Source organism: Ambystoma mexicanum, chromosome 14 (genome assembly GCF_040938575.1).
Source record: "Ambystoma mexicanum isolate Mex_15411 chromosome 14, UKY_AmexF1_1, whole genome shotgun sequence".
Taxonomy (NCBI): Eukaryota; Metazoa; Chordata; class Amphibia; order Caudata; family Ambystomatidae; genus Ambystoma; species Ambystoma mexicanum.
Genome location: NC_090940.1, coordinates 88,844,108 through 88,857,324, shown reverse-complemented (window position 1 = coordinate 88,857,324; position 13,217 = coordinate 88,844,108).

Here is a 13,217-nt window from a genome sequence, read left to right as displayed (position 1 = left end):
TTTAGTTCTTTATCCTTTTGGCTCAGGTGTCCTTGAGACTCTTTATTTCCCCCGTCTGCACCTGAAGTCATACGTGTTCTCATTCTTGATTGAAACTAATATAACAATGAAATTTAGATGAACAATTAGTGCCCCCCCTAACCCCCTATTCTTCTCAGCAGTTCATCTTGTCTTCCCGCCGTGGACAGGGACCCGTCCGGCTGAACAATCGATGTTGATTTCCTTCCCTCCGTCAACTGTGATTTTCCCGTCAACAGAACATCTGTCGATGATCTACCTGTACTGATTCTTGTGGATGGGACCTCTGTTGACGATCCACTGGTGGACAGTTTCGTTGAGGACAGCTTCGTGGATGAACAGTGTTGACAAAGAGTTTGAGAACAAGGTCTTGCTCGTGGATCAGAAAATCTTCACCTTTGTCGTAGATGGACGGCCCTCTGTGGATGACTTAGGCGTCAATGGCACACCCTATTTTGGTGCGCACGATTGCTCGTGGACGGTGTTGAAAGGGTACCCGTCGGCGATAGTCACAAGGATGAAAGCTTAAGGGAAGGTTCCTTACCTTTTTGGTCTGACTTTCTCCTCAGGATAATGGCGTTTATGGCCTTTAGTGCCCTCTGAGGGTATACAAGACCCCACATTTTTTCTTAGTTTTAGATGGTGGAGAACCTCCCCTTTCTACTGAAGAAGCTCTTCTTTTTCAAGCTTGCTTCTTGGTACTTCTGCGAGATGAAACATGGGCTGTTTTAGATGATTCATCATCCGAAGACTGACATTTTCTTTCTAAATGAAGAAAGAGCCACCTCTGTCTGTCTTGCAGATCTGACAGTTTGAATGTCATGTGGATACAAGCAGTATATACACTGCTCATGTGGATCCCTCATATAGACAACTTTCTTTCTGCACCTACCGCAGTCCTTTAAAAGGGAAGTTTTCTAAGTCGATCCTTCCACTGGCACTGCCATGGTCACTAGGTGCCCTGAGAAACCTTTCACTCAATGATTTTAGGCGAGGCCGAGCCTAGGAAACACACAGTGGAGAACACACACTTTCTGTCTAAAATGAGTAGAAAATTAGAATAAAAATTGGCTTACCGCTGTCCAATAAGATGAAAGCTCAGAGAGCTGAATAGGATTCCCCTTGCCTTGTAGACTGTGGTGCACAATATGAAGATGTCTGCCTGGGTTGGAGCTTAAGCCCTGCCACCTCATTGGTTAGGGTCATGAAGGAGCAAAGTGAGGTGGAGGGACTACATAAGTGAGTGCCTTGTCACATAAGTACTAACATGGTTATCCCTGGTGTGCAATTAAGAGTTTTTTGGCACCTTCCTCCCCTTTTGTCATACTGTGAAATAACTGTGAGAAGGGCCAACATCAACGGAAAAAAGAATACAGGTTTTCATTTCTGAAAGGTTTCAGTTGCTGAAATGCACCATGGGAGATATATACACGTTATTCTGTGAATCGGGGCAACCCCCTCACTGTCAAATAAAAATAACCTATTTTTCAGATTTACACCAAACTAAATAAAAGGAATATCTGTACTGGTTTCTGTCCGACCTGTTTCTTATTGGGTTTACATTCGCCCAGTGGTTGTTGCTGTGCACATGTTCAAAGGCTGCACTCTTTCCCCTATGGAAAAATGAATGAGAGTAGGCCGAAAACATTTATTTTTCCAATGCTTAATGTCTTTTGAACCATTGGACACATTTGTTTAAAATTGTCCAGTTTGGAAGCCATGCTAGATATTAGTTTTTGGGGAAAATATCATCCAGTCCATTCATGTCCAGCAGGTAAAAAGTTATTAGCAATATAATTTGGGGGAAATAAATGCAAATTAATTGTAATCTTTTTTTGTATGATTTTTTTTTACATGATTTAGTTTAGTACAAACCTTCCATGAAAAGAAAATTCACTAACATTCCATTTCATGGTAACCTACTTCCAAAAAGTATGTCTTTAAAACTATACATTTAAAATATTGGTTAATTCATCCTTATTCTCAATCAATTTGAGAATGTCTTGCTTATGTTCGCATACAGCAATTGTCAAGGCCTGATTGTCTCCAACAATGAATTTGGACCACCATTCGTCTAATAAAGCTGTTTTTAGACGTTCAAGAAATTCTGCCATAAAATGTGTTCTATGTATGATTCGGGGCGTGCATTGCAGTAATAAATGCTTTACGGTCTCTATGTGATTCCTATTTTGGCATAATCGGCAGTGGATCTCTGATCCGGTGTTCCGCCGTTAAAACCTCTCTTGTTGGTAAAATGTTTAACCGTATTCTCATGAATCAATCTCTCAATTTTTCTGTCAGGAATTTGGCTAAATAAGCTGGGGTTTGGCCACTAGACCTTCTCTAATGTAATAATGCAATTGACAGGTTGTATGTGGATCGTAGATCTTGTGTTTCGATCCAATCCTGTCTTTGGATGGTCTTTTTTTGCGCCTTTACTGGATTCATCATCAGCAAATCTTCATAAGTTCTAGGTATTGTAGCCAGCTCTGACAAGAGCGTTTCCACTTCATGTACATCCAATCGAGTTCATCAGCAATATTGGAATGCAAGATTTGAAAGGGTAGTAGATCGTCAAACATTAGGCACTTTCGATCGAGTAATAAAGATTTCCATAGCATAATTGAATGTAGGGACTGTAATCCCATTTCGAATTGTACTGATGCGATCAGAGTACTCGTGGGGAGTTGTAGTACTTTTTTCCCAAAACGCGCCTTCGATGATGTTCCATAAGATCCATGATAAGTTCATTGCTGATTCTGCGCCGTAAGTGACAATAGGCACAGCCTTTTGTTTGTAAGGTAATGATTGGTATTATGGTAAACTTGCAGTTTTTGTTTTTTAATACGCGAGCCAATGCTGTCAGTGCCTTACTCTTCAATCTAATTGTGGTCATCCATCGACTCTCATCCATATTGCAGCTGATGTGGGCACCTAGGTAGACCAAAGTCTTAATTCATGTCAAACATGAAATGCCAGAGTAGATCACCCCAATGTTGATTCTGGGGAAATCAAGAACTGGGCAGAGTTCAGTCAGTGACCTACCTCTGGTGTTCTCTGCTTCTCGGATTCCAGGGGGCTCCACTCTTCTCCGCCCCTCGAAAGCATAGCTACATCATAGGGCTTATCCTGCATATGCCCCTCTCTCTCTTCTCTGATCAACTCATCTTTCTTACATACATGTTCGATCTTAAAGGGATATTCCCTTCAGGTGTCGTGATTGATCCAGCATTGTCAGGAGCCAAACATGGCTTTGTGGCATTGTTACAAGCAGGGCTTTCTTAGTTACAGGACGCAGAAGGAAAGAATGCATGGCAAGACAGCCTGTCTGTGGCTAATGGGTACAGTGAGCCGAATACAGGCAGGTGGTAGTTACTTGTGACAATGTTACAATGGGCGAGGGGCTTAGCGGTTCAGTGGTTACAGGGGAACCAGAGAGAACAATCATAAATTCCTGGAGCAGATATCCGAATGAACCTGGGGGTGTGGAGCAGACTAGTTAGTCTCGTTTTGAATGCTTTGCGGAAGGCCAGATGGGATTTCTCATTCCTTGGTGATAGGGAGGGCATTCCATTGTTTAGGAGCTAAGAAAGGGAAGCTGAAGCCGCCTGCTTTGGCCTTTTTGAAGGTGGGGATGTATAGCTGGTTGGAGTAGTGAGATCGTTTGGGTATGGTGGAACTGGTTCGAACGACTTTTTCTGAGAGGTAGGCGGGGGCTGTGAGTAAGAGGCATTAATGTGTTATGGCTAGGGCCTTGAATAAGAAAGATGCGTTCTTTGACGGGGAGCCAGTGTGCATTCCGCCTAGCATGGGAGATATGTTCCCTCTTGGGAATGTTCAGTACTGATCTGAGGGCATTATTTTGGATGAGTTGTAGCCTGTTGAGAATTTTAGCTGAAGTGCCTGCAAGAAGAACGTTCTGGATAGTTCTGAGTGAACAGGTCTGGTTTAACTGCGTTGATCAGTTTCATTGTGAATGAGGCAGAGGAGGCAATGGCGCTTACATGGCGTGTCATGGAGAGTGTGGGGTCAAGATACACCCTAAGAGTCTTAACCTATGGTGAGACAGTGATTTGTGTGTCATCTATGGTGAAGGCGCTGTATTGCTCATTACGTTTCTTAAGCGTTTCCTTGGGGCCCCACCAAGAGGGTTTAGTTTTTATCCTCGATGAGGCAGAGCCTGTTCGTTGCCATCCATGCTTGGATGGTGGCATGAGTCATGTCCAGTTTCTCTGTGTCTTTTTCATATGGGTCAGAGAGTTGGAGGAGGACCTGGTTGTCATCGGCATAGTTTGTGTAAGCTATGCCGAGAGCGTCCAGCTTGTCAAACAGGGGCTTGGTAAATGTATTGTACAATGTAGGTGAGGTGCATGAACCCTGTTGGACTCCGCAGTAAATTGTGGTGTGTGCCGCGCAAGCCTGATCTGAGAAAACCTTCAAGGCTCTCCCTTCAAGGAAGGAGGTGATCCAGGTAGTGGCTTCAGCGGGTGAATTGGGCTGAGTTCATTAGATGTCTGCAAAGGGTCTTGTGTTCCACAAGGTCAAAAGCTGCAGATAAATCCAGAAGGAGGAGAAGAGCAGTTTTGCCTTCGTCCATAATTTCAGCTAGTTGATTTTTTAAATCTTGTTAGGCAGATTCAGTTCCATGGCCCTGGCAGAAACCTGATTGCCTCTTAACTAAGATGCTGTTAGTGTCAAGGAATTGCTGTATTTGGGTGTATGCAGCTTTGTCCAGAATTTTTAGCAAGAACAGTTCTGTAGTGATGGGCCGGTAGTGATTAGGTGAGGAGGGGTCTAGAGATGTTTTTTTTTTCAAGAGGGGGCGCACCCAGGCCTCTTTAAGGCATTTTGGGACAATGCAGATGGAAATGACGAGTTTATGAATGCTGTCAAGAAAGGTGCTAGGCTATCTGCGCAGTCTTTGATGATATTGACAGGACACACATCACCTTTTCAGTTGAAGGGTTTGATGTGTTTAAAGAGGGCTAATACTTCGGTTTCTGAGATATCTCTGAAGGAGAAGAGTGCCTTATCCTGGGTGTGGGTGTTTTTTGTGGGTGAGATGGGCGGGTCACACCTGGGCAAGGCATTATGGTGGGAACAAATATTGCTCTGCAGGCGGCCTATTTTGTTGAGCATAACTGTTTGAATGCTTGAGCACCGTGATTCGTCTTTCACAATGTCTTGGGTGCTGGGGGCAGGGGTCGCAAGTTCTCTGAATATGGCAAACATTTCTTTTGAATCTGATTTAGCATTCGTAATTCTTGTGTTGTAGGAGGTGGATTTGGCTAGGATAGTGGCTTTTTTGTATTGGGTAGACATTTTATTATATTCTTCTTTAGTGGAGTCTTGTGGATTTGTTTGCCTCTTGGTAAGCGCAATGCGCATGAGGGTGCGCAACTCCTGAAGTTCTGATGTGTACCAGGAGCGCCGTGCTTCGTCACTTTGGCTTTCTTTTTTTCTAGAGGAGGTATGGAGTCAACTGGTTTTTTGGCACGTGTGATTATACAAATATGCTAGAACCAGGGGGTCATTGGAGAAAGGAGGCTTGAGGGCTGGAACGCCCAGAAGCGATAGGAGGTTGTCTTTGGTTCATTTACAGGTGCTTTTGGCTAGTGCTGGTGGCGAGAGAGTGTTAGGTTGGTGGCTTTGGTGGATGTAGGGATGGAGCAGTGGATCAGGTGGTGGTCAGTTCAGGGGGAAGAGGTGTTGGAACTAATGTCAGCGGTGCAGTTGTGGTCTGCCACCCAGTCTAGAATGCTTCCTCTGGGGTCAGTAACTCGCTACAGAAATCTCAGGTCCTGGAGTGCCTTTGCAAGGGCCTTGGCTTGCTTGTCTTTGTGGTCATTGAGACCAAGGTTTAGGTCACCCAGTAAGATGGATTTGGTGGTGGTTTTTAGGTTCTCCCCTAGTAAGTGGAGAAGGTTTTCCTGAAAGTCTAGTAGCTGGCCTGGGGGTCTGTAGATAATGTAAATGGCAATAGTACAGTTAGGGGAGAGGGAGAGTTTAACGGTCAGGGAGTCAGAGTTGCCTTCAAGTGGAGAGTTCATTTGTCTGAGGCACAAGAATTCCTAGACTATGAGAGCTACTCCACCCCCTTTCATGAACAATCTATCCTGCCGGTGTATGGTGTAACCCGGTGGAAGTATTAGTGAGATGGCCGGTCCCGCTGCTTCATGGAGCCAAGTTTCTGTAATGGCGAGGACGTCCAGGTCAAGGTTGGTGAGTAGGTCACGGATCTCCATAGCGTGGGCTGGGAGTGACCGTTTGTTTATGAGGGCACATTGAAGTGGAATAGGAGGGGGCCTTTGAGCAGTGGCGAGAGTGCTAGCGGGTGACTTTGGAAGAGCGATGTTGGTTACTGAAGGAGTAGCAGGAAGCATGCGCTTGGTGGGGTGAGGTGCTTGAGAGTGTAGCTTAGGATTTATGGGGGCTGAAGTATGTGATGAGCGCAAACCTTGCAGTTGGTTTCTGTGAGGTGTTGGCCTGGGGTGCGTTTGGTGTTGGTGAGGCTCGGTGCGACACCTCAGCATAGATAGTCTGCGGGCTTAGTACTCCGGAGGGTTAACTAATGCAGAAAGTTTCAGAGTGTGTGGTTTTATCAGGGGGCTGAAGAAGGAGGGTAGGAAGGAGGTTGGGGTGATGTCATCACAATTGGGAAGTCTATGGGCCATGTCTAGGGTGTGGGAACGGGGAGCGCTGGGCTAGGTTGCATAGAGCTATGGGGAGGAATGTGCGTTACTGGCAAGTGGTGCGGGTGGTCTAGTGTAACTAAACTGCACAAATCATAAGTGAATTCCAATTTTGTCAGGATCCACTGTGAGGATGGTGGCAATTCAGGTGCAGGGATGGCTGTGGGTAGTATTCTATATCCGCAGGCCCCAATTAACAAAGGCAGAGGGCTATAAGAGGAGTTGTAATTGGACAAGGCACCACAGCAGCAGAGTGTATAGCTGCGGACAACATTGGGCATGCAAGGAGTATTTCAGCATTAATGTTTAAATCTGTAAATCAGGAACAGGCTACGCAGTAATACATACAAGGATCTAGCTAAGCAATGCTAACAGGATGTAGCTAGGCAGGGTTACCGACCATGACAAAGAAAATGGCTAAACATTTCTTGCACTCACAAGATTTGGCTGAGCTATAGCAGGGCATGCTCGCCGGCATAGAATAAAGCACCACGACAGCAGTGTGCACAGTTGCCGACAATGTTCGGCATGCAAGGTTTATTTTCAACATTAATATTTAAATGTGTCAGTCTGGAGTAAGCTAAGCATTCGTACAGACAACAAAAATGACTTGGCAGAGTTACATTCACAGGATGAGGTTGAGCAACATTAGTCTCGTAGAATAATGCACAATGCCGGGCGTGTGTGTCGCTGGGGATCGTTTAGATTAGGACTATTAACAGCAAGGCCTGACAAGATGTCCAGAAAGTAATGTTTTGAGAAGGTGTGTATCGAAGACCAAGTTGCAGCATTACAAATGTCCTGCACCGGGAACCCCTCTTTGTAGAGCCGACGAGGTTGCCACTCCTCTGGTAGAATGTGCCCTTACATTTTCAGAGACATCTTTCCCAGCCAACGAATACAATTCTGAAATGCACAGAATGATCCAGTGTGGCAAAGTTTGTTTTGTTACAGCCTGACCTAGTGTGTGTCCAGTGTAACCAGAAAAGAGTTAATCATCTTGCCGGACATTTGCCAATCTGGAAATGTAGAATCGTAGAGCCCTTTTTGGATCCAGCCTGTTTAACCTCTCTTTCTCCTTGGAAGGAGGAGGAGGTGGGGAAAATGCTGGCAAGGTCATCTTTTGTGTCAGATGAAATTCAGACACCACCTTGGGAGGGCAAGGAGGGGAGAACCCTCATGACTCTCTCTCTCTCTCCTTGAAATATATAGTGAAAGGAGGTTTACATGATAGAGCCTGGAGCTCACTCAATCTGCAAGCAGAAGTGATGGCTACTAGAAAGATGGTCATAAAGGTTAATAACCTGAGTGAACAGGAATGGAGAGGTTCAAATGGAACTCACATCAAACATTTTAATAACAAGTTCAGGTCTCAAGTCGGGACTATGAAAGGGATTGTCGGGAAAATGTGTGTTAGTCCCTTGAGGAACTGTATGGCAATGGGTATTTTAAAACAAAAGCCCTGCTCTGGCATGTGTTTGATGATGGATAATGCTGCCAGGTAGCCCTTGGCAGTAGTTACCTGCAGCCCCCCAGGTAAGGTGCAGCAATAAGAAAGCACTGTAGGTGTATCACAAGCAAAATAATCCATATATTTAACTCTACATCCGCTGCAAAACCTGTTCCAAAGGCAGTGGTATATTGCTTTTGTTGCTGGTGTTCTGCTCGAAAGCAACACCTCCATTACGTCTTACAGGAGGTGGCAGTCTTTGTATCTTAACCTCTCAGAAACCAGGCATGAAGGTTTAGTACTCGATTCTGGGTGAAGAAGACGACCTCCCTCTTGTGAGAGGAGGTCTGCTCTCTGGGCAAGACCAAATGGAAGGCCAGAGGTTCCGGGTACCACGTCCTCCTGGCCCAATCCAGAACAAACAGGATCATGGATTTCCTGAACTTCTCAACCTGATAACATGAGGAATGATGGTGTCAAGATGTGAGGGAAGGGTACCAACACCCACTCCCGAAACCACAGCAGGCGAATTAACTCAATCCTCCCACTGTGGTTGGCACAGGTTCCTGATGGTAGAACGTTCAGGTGACCCAGCGGCAGCCAATGGGGGGAGGAGGGATTAGGAAGAGGTTGTGGATAGGAAGGGGGAGTTTAGGAACACTGGAAAGAGGATGAGGGTAACTAGATTGGATAGATTGGGGAATTTAGGAACAAACATATCTTGATATACATGAAACATAGTAACCCATCCTGGAATACCTGACCTAACGAGATCCTGCCCTGCTCGATACCTCCTATTCCTTTCCATAGTAATACCTTTGCCACCTGTCCCATGCAACCTCTGTCACCAAATCTCTAACACACAGCATGCCCTAAGAGCATATGATGAGGGATTAGCAGATACAGAGTCGTGCACATGATAATGGCCTAGCAAACATTGAACATGATAGATATGCAGGTAACCTGCGTAACAACATGAACACAAAGAACAAATGGAGGACACATGTGGGAATCGCTTCCCAACATAAACACTCCAGTCATGGCCCGATAGGCAAAATGATGCATGAAAGACAAGGAACAAATACATGTAGCGATCTAGCAATCTAGTCTTTCTGGCTGAAGCGCCTACACGTGTTATGGTCTCACATGTTTTGCGAAGTGAACCATGTTTTCCTTCACCCCATAATTCACTAGTTCACCTTCTTTGAGCATGGAACCACGTGTTTCCTTCACACAGAATTCGCTAGTTAATTTCCTTAGAGCACATAACCCTGTGTTCCCTGCACACAGAGTTTCATAAACGTTCCAATTTCTTAATGCCAAAAGCGCAGGTATCGAGGCCCATAATCCATACTGAAATGTGCAGGCATGACTGACAAGAACAAACGGAGACCAACAAATTTCACCAAAACTCTTAACTGAAGGTCCGAGAGCCCCGTAAGGCAGCCCGAACACTGTTGAGATGGTCAGAAATATCACACCAAGCAGCCTGACATCTCTGCCACCCCGCCTGGGTCTCCTGTCTTGCACTTAGTGCTCTGGAAGTCATCGGCACTGGGCCCAAGTCTCCCGCTGCTGCTCTATGCACACAGCTCGCCGCGTCCGCCCATGCCGTAATCATCTTCAATAAACCGCACCTGGCACAGGTGGAAGACAAGCTTTATTCCCGATCGCGGCTGCGTGCTGTACACCCTGCGACACCCTTCCAAGCGAACCTGGCTAATGTAGTCCTACCTCTGGCCCACCCCCTCCTGTATCGCCTGCTTGCGCCTCTCTGGCCCCAGCCTCTATTCCTGACAAACAGGGTTGGTGGGAACGCATAGAGGAGTGGAAAATCCCAGCCCACTATGAACACATCTCCCAGAGCTACTCTTTGAGAAAATTCCCTGGAGCAGAACAGGTCACATTTCCTGTTGATGCTGGATGCAAACAGGTCCACATGAGTGGTTCCCCAAAAGGCAAAGATCTCTAGAAGTACTTCCTGAGCTAACTCCCACTTGTGGGAAATTGTGCTCTGCCTCCTCAGAGCATTGACCATCGTGTTCTCTTCTCCAGCAAGGTGAACGGCCGATAGAGAGATTCCATCTTGCAGTGCTTAAACCAAAGCTGCATTGCCTCCCTGCACAGTGGAAGTGACCCTACACCACCTCTTTTGTTGAGGTAATGTATAGTTACTTGGTTGTCCTTCATTTTCACAACTTTCTTCCCATGTATCGAAGGCAAAAAGGCCATCAGCGCCAGTCTGATTGCCATTTAGCTCTAAAAGGATTATGTGTAATTTGGATTCAGATGGGGACCAAATGCTGCTGATCGTTAGATCGCTCATGTGAACTTCATCCTATAAGGGAAGTATTCGTGACTACTGTAATCTCCAGCCAGGATTGACAAAAAGGTTCCCCTATCCTCACATTCTCTTTGCAGGCCCACCACAGGATATCCTGTGCGACCATGCCCGGGACCTGAAGAAGGTCTGTCATCCTGCCTGAGATTTGTGACCATCGGGAGCTGAGGACCCACTGAGGTGACCTCATCCTTAGGCGGGCCTCTGGAACCAGGAAAGGGCAGGATGCCTTGAGACCAAGCAACCTCAGAAACTCAAAGGCTGGTAGATGTTGGACATTCTGAAATGTCTTCACCATCTGCAAGATTGAGCCCTCAATTCAGGTGGCAAAGCCTTTCCAGAGGATGAGCCCAGGACTGCTCCAGTGAATTGCAGCTTTTGGTAAGGTGGGACTTCTTGAAATTGAGGGAGAAGCCCAGATTGTGGAAATAATGGCAGGTTCTGTTTAGATGTTCCAGAGCCTGTTTGGGGGAATGAGCTCTGATCAGCCAGTCATCTACGAAGGGAAACATGTGAATCCCTGCCTCCTTAGATACACTGTCACCACCGCCATCAACTTGGCCAGCCCGAAAAGCAGTATTCGAAACTGAAAGGGAGAGCTGCCAATGGCAAACCTCACGTACTTTCTGTGCTTGGGATGTATATGCTCATGAAAGTAAGCATCCTGAAGATCAAGTGACATCATCCAGTGCTGGAGCTGAAGGGCCTGGAGGACTGTGAAAGAGCGACCATCTTGAACCTGTTCTTCGCACCTCAAGTCCAAGATGGGTTGCAGGCTTCCATCATTGTAGTGGAGTACTAGCCTTGGTATTACTCCACTACAGGCACCCTTTCCACAGCACCTTTCTCCAGCAGGGAGAGAATCTCCTGCAGAAGGAGCGGGTCTGGCTCCCATAGAAATTGCTCGCTCGGGGAACGATCTGGAGGCGTTTTAAATAGTGCCCTTGAGCTGTCTGCAGCACCCAGGCATCCAAAGCAATGCATTGCCATTCTTCAAGATGCTGACATAATATGCCTCCTGCCTGCGTCTTGTGTAGTGGCTGAGGGTTGTGAAGAGGTGACTGCCTGAGCTGTTCTCCTGCCGCAACCTCTAGTGCCACGTGGAAATCTCCTTTGGCCAGCTGACCTCTACTTCTCTGACCAATGGAGGACAAGAGGCAAAAAAAACAGCCTCTCCAACCCTGGGAAGGTGGATGTTGTTGAGGTTGACGGATGGCTGCACCCAAAGATTTTACAACCACCTTAGACGCTTGCAGCTTCTCTAAGCTTTCATCAGCCTTCGCCCCAAAGAAGTTACAAAAAAGGCAGCACAGTCTTTGGCTGATTCCGGCGCTACTTCTATGAAACAATTGTAAGTGTAGAAGCAGCAAGTCAAAGGTCTATTACCCTCAGACTGCAGAGGGAAAAAAGACAAAAGAAATGATGAACTAGACCTTTTTGTTGTCCGCACTCAAACAAAGAGAAAACTTTCACAGTCAACACAAATCTTAGAAAAAGAATATACAGTTCACTCTTAAGAGAAGCAAACTGTGTGGTTTTCTTGGCCTCAATTTATTTTGAATCTTGTCTTGGATAATGTATTCATTTGAATTATAAAGTCATTAAATTCCTAGCATTTCCACCATTATGAAATTTAAATTGAGTTGATTCAAAAATTCATTGGTTCCTCAGGGGTTTGGTGGCTATTAAACTCAGAAAATGAAGCAGATCACCCTCTTTTTTTGTGATTGAAAATTAAAGATTAGCATCATGTTCAACATGTTCAGAATAGAAGATTTCCAGGTTAAAATGTGGCGGTGTGCCTTCTAAGTTGAATGGGTGACGGCACTTTGGGTTAAAAGTGGCGGATTACTCTGTTCATGGCAATCGTACCGCTCGCACAGACTAGCGTTGCACACGCGAACAAAAAAGAGAGTGATCATCGTAAGAAGGTATGAACATGCAACATGATTGCCCGATTTTTTGGCACAAACTCCTCTTTGCATCACTCTGATCACTCTGATCATATCAAGGACACATCTGTTCTGTAGGGTCATGAGTCGTATGGCCCTCAATTCTTCCTTGATAGCATTGAATCCCTTTATGGTAGTGTTGATTGTCTGCAGAAGCTCCCATCTGGTAATTTGCAGCCATTTGGCATTGATCATCATCTGGATCCAAGGCATGAAGATAGTTGTGGATATCGAAGCAGTCTGACTATACAACCTATGCTTTTAAGGAATGGCCTCAAAGGCTTCTATTGACTTAGATAAGAAGTGATTCTCTGTTCTGGTTCGATTGAGGAATCCAAGCGATCTTCTCTTTTTCAAATGGGCATCTACCCTTGGAAATTCTGCAATGTTCAGGTCACTGTGACGGATCACCAAGGCTAGAACATTATGGAGCATCAAGCAACATGTTCCTCTGCAATCCTTGGGCAGTTTCATGTAGGCCCTAGGCCCATAGCAGTGGTCCCAGCTCCCATTCTGGAGGCATCAACTGTAGTTTTGCAGCCTTTATTATCTCCCACACAATGTCTTCCTTTTCTTCGGAAGCACAATGTTGCATTCACCAATGGAATCACCATCATTGGGCCTAATTCATTTTCTACCCATGTCAGCAGTTTGGCATACTTCGCCCATGACTTTAAACATCCATTGTTTACTCTTGGAACCTCTTGCACATATTCTGACTTCAGTAGATGTGCTGCACAGGACATCAGTCCTGCTTCGCATCC